This window comes from Dipodomys ordii, unplaced genomic scaffold, assembly GCF_000151885.1.
Source record: "Dipodomys ordii isolate 6190 unplaced genomic scaffold, Dord_2.0 Scaffold104, whole genome shotgun sequence".
NCBI lineage: Eukaryota > Metazoa > Chordata > Mammalia > Rodentia > Heteromyidae > Dipodomys > Dipodomys ordii.
In genome coordinates this window covers 6921956-6932197 of record NW_012267320.1, presented here as the reverse complement: position 1 = coordinate 6932197, position 10242 = coordinate 6921956, and positions in this window count along the sequence as shown.

Genomic DNA, 10242 nt, shown 5'->3' with positions numbered 1-10242 from the left:
TAGCCATCGTGTAATCAAATGTCTGCTGTGTCCATTAACATAAATATAATCCCCAAAGGGAGCTAGTCATGGAGTAAATAATTACAGGAATGATGAATACGATACATGAGGCATTCTTCCTGAAGGAAGGAATGTCTAAGGTGAAACCTAAAGAAGAATGAACAGGGGCTATCAAAGCCCCCAAGGAGATGTGAGAGGTACAGAATAAAGCTGACAGTAAAGAACTTCACTGGAAAAGGAACAGGTCCATAGATACTTAGCATTCCAAAACATGGGCATTCAAGAAAGACAAAGAAAATGCATGTGCCTGGAAAAGCAGAGAGTGAGAAAGAGACTAGAAAGGTAGACAAGAGACATTCCAATTTCACCCTGGAGCTTTGTGAGCTTATTTAACAAGTCAGCTCATGAGAGACTGATCTGCTCTTAGTGTTCTGCCAAAATCCTGTTTAAGAGCCTACACAAGCCAAACCATGAAATCCACCCTGGTAATGATACCACCCTATTGGCCCCCTGGGAAATAACACAGTAGGCCTTACCTCCCAGAGATGATATCACATTCTATCACGGGAAGCACGTTGTGGTTTCCTTTGTGACTGATCACAGCTCATCATCATATAGGCAAAACAGTTATTTGTGCTGATTGTAAAAAATCAAAAACAAAAACAAAACACTAACATTGGGGCTTGGAATGTGACTTAGTGGCAGAGTGTTTGCCTAGCATGAACGAAGGGCCCTGGGTTCTATTCCTCAGTACCACATAAACAGAAAAAGCCAGAAGTGGCACTGTGGCTCAAGTGGTAAGAGTGCTAGCTAGCCTTGAGCAAAAGAAGCTGTCATGCCCAGGCCCTGAGCTCAAGCCCCAGAACTGGAAAAAATTTTAAAAAAATTTAAAAGCCAACCAACATTGATTCATTTTAATAGGAATCTGTAGGCACTTGATACAGTGATTTTACATACTGGCCATCTAATCACATGATTGGTGAAAAATAAATTTCTTCAATGATCAGAAGGAAGAGACAGACTCTGGAATGGAAGAAAAGCTTTGTCAGCAAGGGATATCCAGAATACATTAAAAAAAAAAAAAAACTCAAAAAAGTTTGTGCCACAGGCCCAAATTTTCTTAATAGAGACCCAGAAACACAACAAATCAAAGAAAGGTTGGACAAATTGAATTGCATGAAATTGCAGAGTTTCTGCATGGCAAAGGACATAGCTAGCAAGATCAATAGAAAGCCCACGGATTGGCAGAAGATCTTCACTAGCCATACAACAGACAAGGATTTCATATCTAAAATATACCTGGAACTCAAAATATTACATCCCCCAACAACAAATCCTCAAAGAAACAACTGCCCAATAAATAAGTGGGCTAAAGACTTAAAGAGAAACTTCTCTGAAGAGGAATAGACACATGAAGAAATGCTTAACCTCTCTAGCCATAAAAGAAATGCAAATCAAAACAACATTGAGATACCACCTCACCCCAGTTAGAATGGCTATAATCAAGAACTCTAATAACAGTAGATACTGGAGGGGATGTGGACAGAAGGGAACCTTACTACATTGTTGGTGGGAGTGTAAACTTGTTCAATCACTTTGGAAAGCAATATGGAGGTTCCTCAAAAGACTCCACATAGAGCTCCCCTATGACCCAGCAATCCCACTTTTGGGCATTTGCCCAAATGATCACAAACAAGACCACACTAAAGCTACCAGCACAACTATATTTATTGCAGCATTATTTACCATAGCTAAGATATGGAACCAACCCCAGATGCCCCTCAGTAGATGAATGGATCAAGAAAATGTGGTATATATACACAATGGAATTCTATGCCTCCATCAGAAAGAATGACATTGCCCCATTTGTTAGGAAATGGAAAGACTTGGAAAAAATTATATTAAGTGAAGTAAGCCAGGCCCAAAGAAACATAGGTCCCATGGTTTCCCTTCTTTGCAATAACCATTGTATGTCTGAGTCAAGCAGAAAACGTCAGATAAGTTGATGTTAGGGAAATGAACCCCAAGATAAATATTCAAATTTCATGCAATTGTTTCTAACATATTTATAAGATGATTTCTTTGTTGCTTTTTACGTCCTCCCCCACGGTATAACCCCTGTTTTCATTGTATTTGGCATAATTTGTGGAGGGGAAGATAAAAAAACAAATCGTTTAAATAGGGATACAGGTGGACCCGTTGCAACAATGAGATGTACAAGTTGTCATGTACAACTTTGTTGGGGGGAGAGGATTGGGTGGGGGCGGGGGGAGGATGGGAAAGGATGGGAAGGGGAAACAAAGGAGGAGGCTACAATGCTTGATAAGAAATGTACTCATTATCTTTCCCATGTGATTGTAACCCCTCAGTATGGTATTTTCACAATTTAAAAAAAAAGTTTGTGCCAGGCACCAATGGCTCACACCTGTAATCCTAGCTACTCAGGAAGCTGAGATCTGAAGATTGCAGTTCAAAGCCAGCCTGGGCAGGAAAGACTGTGAGACTCAACTTCAATAAACCACTAGAAAACTGGAAGTGGCACTGTGGCTCAAGAGGTAAAGCACTCGCCTTGAGTTGAACAGCTAAGAAATAGTGCCCAGACCCAGAGTTCAAACCCCATGACAGACAGAAGAAAAAAAAAATTTTAAATGCCAGAAGAACAAATAACCCAATTACTAAATAGGCAAATTCAACAGTTAATACAAATGGCCAATAAATACACAAAGGAATGACTGACATCCGAAAATACAAATCAACATGGCATTGAGATTCCCATCTCACCCCAGTCAGAATGGCAATCAAAAAGAAAACAAACAAGAGCAGATGCTGGGTAAGAGGTAAATTACTACAGACACTATGGAAATCAGTATGGAAATCCCTCACAGAAACTGAAATAGAACCACCTGTGACCCTGTGACTATTTCATGGGCACATAGCCAAAGAATGTTTATAGCATGAAAATGAAATGTTTCTGAGCATACTTACAGGAGCATTCTTTACAACATCCAAACTATGTGATTATCCTGGTTGCCTGAAAGTAAATAAATGGACAACAAGAACGCAACTGGGTTATTTGCAGGAAAATGGATGCAAATGGACATCACTGTGTTAAATAAAAGAAGCCAGACTGAGAAGGCAAATGCTGCATATTTTCTGTATATTCCAGAAACATGAAAATAAGGGGATTACTTGGGTGTGTGTTGGGGGGCGGGGCGCGACCAGCTAGAGGTAGGAAAGGGAAAAAACAGGGTATACAAAGGGTGGAGTATGATTAAAATAGGTTGCACACATACATAAAAAAGTTGCAAAACCTATCTTTAAAAATAACAAGAAAGATAAAAAGGAGAAAACTTAGAATAGGAAAAAAGGGAGATAAGACTGAATAAGTTGGATATGATGAACATACAGACATATAACTGAAACCATCCACATTCTACAACAATACAAACAAGTAAAAATGCCAAAAAAAACTTTGACAAATTCATTTGACAAGATCCTTTCAGAAGTTATGCTAAATCGTAATTTCTGTAAACTTAATAGGAATATATTTTAAATCGTAACCAAGAGTGAAATTTAACTTAGTAACTCCATATTTATGTGTAGCCATCAGAAGACTTTATAGAACATCACTTAATGAGATTGCAACCAGAATTCTTCTGCCAGAAAAATTTATGAAAATCTTAAACTCAAGCTTTTTTCTTGCTGGCTGCCAAGCCATCTGAATATGAGTCTGAAAACTATGTTGCCATGTCTAACGATTACATTTTCCATTTCCACAGACAATTCTTACCATACACACGGTCCCACAGCATGCTTAAATTTTTTTTCAACATTTTGCAACACATTCCATGGTTAAATGTTGAAAAAAGTGAATTTAGAACTGATATCCACATAAACAAAACACTGAAGGATTTCTGATTGAAGATAAGAATTCATAGTTTGGTATCACTGGATATATCCAGACTTAAGCAGAAACTCAGAGGGAAAGATCAAGTAAGAGTGGGAAGACAAGAGTGGTAGTGTACGGGGGTTCAGATCACATATAGGGTGATATTTCTGTGACACATTATCATTTCTTAAAAGAGACAGGTCAGGCTGCATGAAGTCAGTTTTCAAAATAACTCAATGAAGGTCACCTAAGATACAAAACTGTAAGATGTATAATAAACAGAAAACTGCTAAAAAGAAAAACCTAATCCTGTCTTGTTTCATTTACTACAATGTCCTAGGAGCTTGTCCATATTGTCACAAGTGACAGAATTCCCCTCATTTTTAAGGCTGAATAGTATTCCCTTATGTACAGCTATTATCACTTTTTCCTCATACAATCATCTTCTGCTTGAAACTGAGTTTGAGTCCATATCTTGACTATTGTGACCAATGTGGGAATAAACATGGAAGTGTAAAGATCCTCTTGACATACTGATTTCCTTATCTTTTAGTATATATCTGGATAAGGGATTTTTGTGAGAGGATTTTGTCAGAGACAGAGATTTGTCTAGACAGAAGAACAGATATTTTGTGTCCTATTGCACAAGGACCACAGTTTTAATAATAACAATATATAATTCAGAATTGCTAGCAGTAGTTTTAGTTTTAAATCTTCACCCCACCAAAACCTATATGAAGTAATGAAGTACTTAATATTAAGTAGCTAGATTTGATCAGTGCGCAGTGTATAAAGTATCATCATCCCACTTAACTTGATAAATACCTAGGATTTTTACTTGTCAACTTATATAAACTTCAAAATAGAGCAAAGGCCTGAGGATGTAGATCGGTGGTAGGAAGGAAGGAAGGAAGGAAGGGAGGGAGGGAGGGAGGGGACTTGAGTGGAGGTAGATTATTATGATAATCATCAGCTTTTAACTCTAGAAGAATTTTGAATGGTAAGAGATCAAAGAAAGCTCCTGACAGGTAGGATTGCCAGATAAAACACATCTTCCAGTTGAATATCACATAGGTGTTTTGTACAAAGATGTCTCACATGATTTTGGAGATATATATTTTCTAAATCTGCCAGTTCCTATGAAAAGAAATTAGTTTGCTTTGCTTTTTTCTTCCTATTTAATGCCTAGTGCTTTCTAAGGATTTGTAGATGCAAATCTAGGTGTGAGAAACTGTGACAAAGCCAGTTGTTTTTCAGATGGAGGAAGGAAGACCAGATGCCAATGAAGTCTGGAAAGATTAGGACTTGCCAAGAAAAAGGAAGGCAATGAGCTGCAATGCAGAGACCAGGGGCTGTGAGAGAGGAGACAGGAGAGAGGGACGAGTATGAAATGTTACACCTTTCCTAAGACATGCCATTGTCCCCCTTGACCCTCTACAAAGGCAGTAGAAAAATCTACACAGCATTGAAATTGTCCATTCTAGAGCAGATGTTTTTCTTGGCAACTGAAGGTGTCAGATCCTACTTAAACTCTGGCAGAAAATAAGCAACATATGGGTTAAATGAAAAATTAGGAAAAATCTCAAAAGCAACCACATGTATAACCCACATATATTTAGTTCAGCCTCTAAAAAAAGAGAACCACCTTGAATCAACATAGAGCCTAGCTTTGGTCTGGTTAGGATAGCAACAGAGAAACTAAAGAGAAACTATGGGCCCAGGCCAGATTAACTAAGTTAGTAACTCAGAATCAGGAGCTCCACGCAGGCTGACATGGAAGACTACAACCAAACCACCATGAAGAATTATGCTCATTCCTGATAAACATTGACCTGGTGGTATGAGTGCCAACATCACCTCACACTTTCAGCCCACTGTCTTGTAAGTTATCTTCAACAAACCTAGTTAACTATGTTCTCAAGTTAGTATTTTCATTTTTAACCACTTAATAGCCTTCTTCCAACACTTCATGGCTAATTATAAAATAATCAATTTACACTAATGAAATGAATTTCAGATGATTTATACTATCAAATATCTATGAAAGATTTTTGGATGCTAGCTTAAAAAATAAACCAACTTGGAAATATGCTTCTATTTTGATGATCAATACCTGTCATACACTAGGAAGACTTTTTTCTTTTTCCTGACTACTCTTTCCATTTCCTTGTACATCAAAGTGTTATTTGATTAGGTTTGGGAGTGGGGGGTGGAGATGTTTAAAATATTTCGCCTTGTCCAAGGAGAATTCAGTGACCACGGTGGGAAACAAGGTTAAGTACTTAGCTCTCCCATTTCTGTTGTGAGTAGTACATGTTTCCATCTCTGAGGTCAGACTCTTAATTCCCAGGCTCCTTTCCATACACATTAAGTCAAAATCGACATGGAAGGACCAGGCCATCAGTATTTTAGAGGGAATTTCATTATTCTGTCAAGGTTGAATATAATCGAGACTCAGTCCTCCCCTGTCCTGTGGGAAAGTGTGCACACAGTTCCATTCTAGGCAAAGGGATGACAAAAAGCCACCTTCCATTTCTGAGGCAGTGGACAGTGTCCTTCCTTCCAGAGAGCTGCCTCCCTCTGTGCTGTGTTCCCACCTTGGAGATAGGCAGTCACAAATAAACAAATAAATTATAAATAATACAAATAAATAAATATAGAAGCTGGGCATCCATGGCTTACACCTGTAATCACAGCTACTCAGGGAGACTGGGATCTAGAGAATGAAAGGTTAGAAACCAGCACAGGCAGAATCTGTGAGAACCTAGTTCCAAAATAACCAGCCAAAAAGCAGGGCTCCAGATATGGTTCAAGTGGTAGAGGGATAGTCATGCAAATAAGCCAAGCAGCTGTGAGATTCTGAGTTCATACCCCAATAATGGCAAAAAGAAATTAAAGGAACAAATAAAGCAAAATAAAGTAACAGAAAACTGAGTGGTTTATGTTTCCTCTTTCAAAAAGTTTCCAATATCGATGTTCCTTGATATCATGTTACGAAAGTCCATGTCTAAAGGAAACACACCAATACCTTAAGAAATTAACAGAAACGTTAACTGTGTGAGGCAAGAGCGAAGGTGAGCAGCACTGCTCTGAATCGTGTCTGGATTCAGGGCTGCCTGGGTTGACTGGAAAAAGTCTTCAGAAGCAGGACAAGGACTGGACAATCCAACTGTGCTCAGATCCTCGGGGCCAGAGACATGCAGAGGAAAGGAAGGAAAGAAAAACAGAAAGCAAGATCAATTCTGAAATAAACCTCTCACAAAGAACCATAAACACCCCTATGAAAACACACACAGGACCTTAAAGAAAACACAGGTTAAAAATCACTCCTCTTGATGGAAAGTAATTAATATGTGCCCTCTGTTTGACTTCTCACTATTTAAAGTCACAGGACAGAAGGGGAGAAACCATCAGACAAGATTCTTCACAACATAAACCTCAGATAAGACTCCAGGAATGTAGTCAGTCAATAACTGAGGGTCAATAAAAACAATACCAATACAGATCAGAGTCTCAAAGACATCCCCCAATGCACAAGCAGGTCTTACTGCAGGTAACACAGCTTGCTCTCTCTCTCTCTCTCTCTCTCTCTCTCTCTCTCTCTCACACACACACACACACACACGCACACAAACAGGCACTTAGTTTCAATGACTGTGGGCAAGCTTCACTCTACTCATCTATCTGCTTCAAATCTCATATCCTTAATTCTTTGCTGTAGCAAATCTAGGATTGTCTCACAGCCTGAGTCGAGCCCCCCCCCCTCCTCACTGAGGGACCTTCTTGGGACTCTGCTGTCTACAGGGAAATTCTGAGGGATAAGTAGGGGAAAGCTCAGCACCTTCCCACCCACTAAATTGAGAGAGGCCTGCAAGCTGTGCCCATCTTGAGGTGGATCCCTGGAACAACCATAGCAATGTGGCATTTCAGAGGAACCCCCAAATCGTGAGTCCTCACAGAGCAACAGTTCTGTATGGATTCTGAGTTCCTAGGTTGCCATGGTGATTCTCAAGCCTGCCACTGCCTTCTTCAGCAGCAGCTGCTCCCTGAGATCCTTTTCCTGTCTCTGTTCTTCTACCTTCCCGTGTCCGTGCGCGTAATCAGGAGTAGATCTCCTTTGGAACCTTTCTGCTCCTTTCTCTCTGAATCACTTCGCCATTTGTTGACAAATGGTAGATCAAATAGGTAAATCAAATTCCCTAATGGGGCATTGTAGCCTGGTGTGCTGCACGAACTGAGAATCGCTGGGCTGGAAAGAGAAAGGACATGAGAGACAACCTGGATATACAGCTGAGCCTCAGCCCCAAATAAAAACTAAAGAAGGTACCTCAAAAGGCCAGGAATGCTGTGCTCCTGGCATTTTTAGCACTGGCTTAGTTCTCTTTCTGTGGAGTATATATGTGTTTTAGTATTCTGGGTTGTCTTTCTTAGAGAAAAGCAAAACCTGCCCTTTCAAGCAATGGTCTCAAGCAATCACTGGAGATGGAAACTACTCCTTGGAGAGACTGGTGCCATCTCACGAGCTGAGACTGCCCTCCTGTGGTGACTTTCCCCAAATTGTAAGTGTAAGATCAGTTCCAAAGCTAAAAGAGCATCAGTTTGCCACTTGGAATTGCGTGTGAAAAATAACTGGAGAACAGATTCTTGTTATTAAGTAGAACTTACAGCAGAAAATCAGCTTGATTCTGTTCAGTTTGTTTTAGTAAATTCCAAGGTTATATGAATGATGTGATGAAATTGGTTGGTACACAGTGCAGGTTAAATGGTGAACTTTGCAACGGCCTATCTACCTTCTAATACTTGTGGGTGGGACTTTTTTTGCTATGAGTCTTTGTTATTGATCCTGAAACCAGATCATTATGAGTTATCTAAGTAGGTGCTAAATCCAATGTCCATTATGACCAACAAAGGAAAGATGATAGGGAGAAAGAAAAGGAAGAAAAGACCATGTGAAGATGACAGTACAGATGGAAGTTAATGCAGCCATGAGCCAAGGAACACTTCAAATTACCAGAAGCTGGAAGTGGCAGGGAGCAAGTCTCCACTGGAGCCTCTAGAGGAAATGTGGACCACCAACACCTCAATCTCAGATTTCTGACCTCTAGGACCTCAACAGAATAAAATCCCTTCTCTTTTTATGACAGCCAGCTTGTGACAATTTGCTACAGCAGGGAACTTTAAAATAGTTTACTCTTGTTCCTTGTACTTTTTTAGGAAACAAAGGCAGCAAGTTTGGAAATGGCTTAAAAACCATGGTTTTTAGTAGCATGTGTGCAAAGTCCCGGGGACTCCTCCAGTATTCATTCAACACTACAGTGCTACTCTCTTTTTTTGCAAGGGTATTTTGGGATGGCAATTTTTTTTCATCTTGCATGTTTTTCACTAAAAATAGCTCAAGTAAAATTCCCCTTCCTGAGAGATAGGCTGTGAAGCAACAAGAATTCTGCCTAAATATGGACGTCTGCAGACTAACTCAAGCCTGGTTGAGAGAGCATAGTAAATGGAATGTTCATGCCTTGCCCATCATGCGAGGAATTCAGAAGATATGTGAACACTGAAAATAACCATGTCAGGATGATTGAAGAGATATTAATAAAGCCATTGTTCAGATCAGCAGATAATCTTGTAACTGAATCTTTGGAAGGAAGTGTACAAATACTAAAAGGCAGCAAATCTCCTCAGGAAATGTGGTGCCCACACATTGTATCACACTTTTGGTTTTGCTGAATGATGCATGGAAGTATGTTTTCAATTATTCACTGACTTCAGAGTTGATCATAGGAGGTTCTATTTTATGTCAGTGTCAAAGGGAGGCTGATTTTTTTTCTCTTCACAATGAGGGGTTTTATGTCTTATGAGACTTGAGTATGATGTGTAGATTGTGTGGCACACCATGAAAGTTCCATTATAAATACAGGTGTACATATGTGTCACTAAAAGTCCACTTCTGGACCGGACATTGGTGGCTCATGCCTGGAATCCTAGCTACTGAGGAGGCTGAGATCTGAGGAGGATAGTTCAAAGCTAGCCTGGGCAGGTCAGTCTGTGAGAATCTTTTTTTTTGGGGGGGGGGGTCTGGTCGTGCGGCCTTAACTCTGAACTCTTTGGAGAAAAGATTCTCACAGACTGGGGCTGGGAAGGTGGCTCAGTGGCAGAGTGCTTGCCTTGCATTCATGAGGCCCTGGGTTCAATTCCTCAGCACCACATAAGCAAAAAGAAAAAAGCCGGAAGTGGGGCTATGACTCAAGTGGTAGAGCGCTAGCCTTGAGCTGAAGAGCTGAGGAACAGTGCCCAGGCCCAGAGTTCAAGCCCCATGACCAACACACACACACACACACACAAAATAAAAACTA